Source organism: Pteropus vampyrus, unplaced genomic scaffold (assembly GCF_000151845.1).
Source record: "Pteropus vampyrus isolate Shadow unplaced genomic scaffold, Pvam_2.0 Scaffold36, whole genome shotgun sequence".
Classification (NCBI taxonomy): Eukaryota; Metazoa; Chordata; class Mammalia; order Chiroptera; family Pteropodidae; genus Pteropus; species Pteropus vampyrus.
Genome location: NW_011888817.1, coordinates 12832978 through 12835868, shown reverse-complemented (window position 1 = coordinate 12835868; position 2891 = coordinate 12832978).

The following is a 2891-nucleotide window of genomic DNA, read 5'->3' as shown; positions in this document are numbered from 1 at the left end:
TCATCTGCAAAATACAAATACCATCATAGCCAGCTGTGGAGAGGGTTAGATGGAGCAATGCATGTAAGATATGTTGAATGAGTGAGTATGTCATCCGAAACATAGAAAACATGTAATCAGTACTAGTGGTCATAACAATCATTGCTGTTGTTTTGTTGTAATGCTTCCCATCCTCCCCCAGACTGAGAGGGAGGAGGCTGCTGTCAGTTTGGGGAGACTTCTATGTTACAAAACGGCTTGCAGCTAGGTCCAAAAGAAGTCCCAGTCCTGGGCTGAGGGCAATTGGCTTCTCTCTGACTCCAGGGCTCCAGCCAGGCTGCTAGGCCAGGGGCTGAGCCTCACAGCCCCTGCCCCTGGAGGCTGTTTTCCACCGCAGCCAACATGGCAGCAAAAGAAAGCCTCCCTCCGCGGCGCTGGCTAATTCCCGCCCACTCTGAAATGTGCAGGAACAAGGCCCAGACTGTGCTGCTTCCCTGGGATTGTCAAGGGGGCTTCAGGTGACAGGGCCACACTTTCGTGCCCTGAGGGCCTCAGATTCCCCCTTCACCTTCATCCATTCGTTTCTTTAGTACCACTGTCATGCTGGCTTTCTTGGAGGCTGCTCTTCTTCCTCCTGCTCCTCACCCTTCATCTCTCCCTCCCACTGGCCATTCCCAGGGTTCTAGTGTGAGATGCAGATCTGCCCATTCCTAGTCATCACGCTTCTGTTTTACTACCCCAGCCAGGCCACTGTTTCCTGCACCCTGCCCCTCTCATGCCAAGAGGCTGCTTGCAAGATAACCAACACAGAACGAGCATCTAGGCTCTCCCTTCCTCCCTCATAACCTGATCATCCTTGGGCACTGCTGTTGATGCCTTTTGAGCCCTTCATCCTCTGCCTTGAGTTCAGGTCCTGCCAATCTCCTTTTCATTCCTCCATCAGGGCACAGGAATTTTCTTTCTTGGAAAACAGTCAGGACTTTTTGGTTCCTTGGAGCAACTAAACCAGTTCCAGAAGCTTATAGATGATGGAAATGGAGTGTCCGGTGGTAAATGAAGACACACCTCCAACTTTATTGTAAAGGGTGGGGCCTTCTGCTCCCCTCTCCTGTGCTTCCTCCTTGCTAGTGCCCACTGGGGCCCGTTACTCTCTGTCAAGAGGTGGCAGCTGCCGCTTCTCTGGCTCTGGTCTGCATGTCCTTCCCTCTGGTCTCTTGGGCGACATTTTCCAGTGGCTGCCTCGGAAACCAGCGGTTCCTGATCAAGGGTGAGGAAGGCCCAAGTCTGGCAAAGACAGACAGCAGGTAACCTCACTGCTGGTGGATCTTTGAGGATGGCCCCAAGACAGGCACGCCTCTTTCTCGTCTCAGGAGGGTCCCTGTAATCTTTCCTCATCCTCCAAAGCCACAGTTGCCGCCACTTCAGGTGGGAGGGAGTTCCCTCCTAATGGCAGGACTGCCCATGTTGCACTATTCACGTCCCTACACAATGGCCACCGTCCCCTATGCCCAGACAAAGACAGAAAAAAAAAGATGGGGAAATTAACAGGCCAGATAGAGCTCGACTCATAGTCTATTTGTAAGAAAATTAAAGATTTGCTTTTCAGATGTTGGGGGCCATGCTCTTACCAGACAGCTGGCAAATGGGAGAGATTGGGAATGATGGAATAGATCAAATTATTTAAATGAGAAAAATAAATTCACACACAGCCTAGCCGCTGCCAGTGACAGATCCGTTTATTTATCTACTGTATCGGTACCGCTTTGTCTCTGTCAGAAAGGTCATTAAACTCGCCTAACTGCGTAATTCGCAGCCTCCTGCTCCAGACTCGCTCCACAGCCCTTCCCTTCCCTCGACACCCAGCGCTACTTGAAAAAAATTTATTATTGCTAATAAACAAGTTTTTTTTTTTTAACCCTTCCGAGCTTGCTCCCCCACGGGTCCTGCTCTATCCTATGGAAAATTACAATTTCTCTTTATTCTTTCTCAGTTGGAATGGGGGAGGGAGGCCAGCCCCGCCTGCATAGCTGGAGAAAAGGGATGGGAAGTACCAGGGTGCATCTCAGCCGCCCTTCTGAATCTAAGGATTTAGCCGTCAGACGCCCCTGTCGTTGCAATGCACCGGTCAAGTCCTGCCTTCCACAGCAGAGGGTCTGGCCTGGGCAGTCCTGCCCCTACCAGCTCTTGCATCTCCCCTAGTCAGCCTGGACAATTCTCTTTGAATTGTCTCTCCGAGCCACAGCCCTAACTCTGCTTCCACGAGGGATGGGGTTAGGGAGGGGAGCCGGTTCCTGGGTGAGTCTCTGGCCGCCTCCGTCCAGCCAGAGCTCGCGAAGTGCGAGCTGGAAGGCGAGGCTCCGCAGACGGCAGGCTCCAGATCCCTTTGCTCCTGGCGGGCGCGTCTCCTCCAACTGGTCGGGCCGCTAGGCTGCCGCCGTCTTCCAGCTCGCGGTGCCAGCTCTCGTGCTCCACGCCCAGCTCCCATGCTCCGTGCCCTCGCAGTTGAAGAGACACGGGGCGACAGGGCGGTTGGGGACTTCTGGGAAGCGAGGAGAGGCCTCGTTCTCCGGGCATCGCCCCAAACTGCGTCTAGGGTCCCCTTCCCCGCCCCCATGCGCAGGTGTGAGCGCGCGAGTGTAGCCTCGGCGGGTGTGAGTGTGAAGTGTGTGTGCGCGGGGGAGTGCGCGGAGGGAGCGCGGGAGGCGGGCGGCGCGGGAGGCGGGAGGCAGGGCGCGGGGGAGGGGGCTGGGAGGGAGTGTGTGCGCGCGTGCAACTCCACTCCGGGGCTTTGTGCGAGCCCGGGCGATAGCATCGGCGGCGGCTGGAGGAGGAGCGGCCGGAGACGCGTGCTGCCCTCCCGCCAGCGCCTGGCAGCCGGGGCAGGTGGGAGCCCGCGCGGGAGCGGAGCCGAC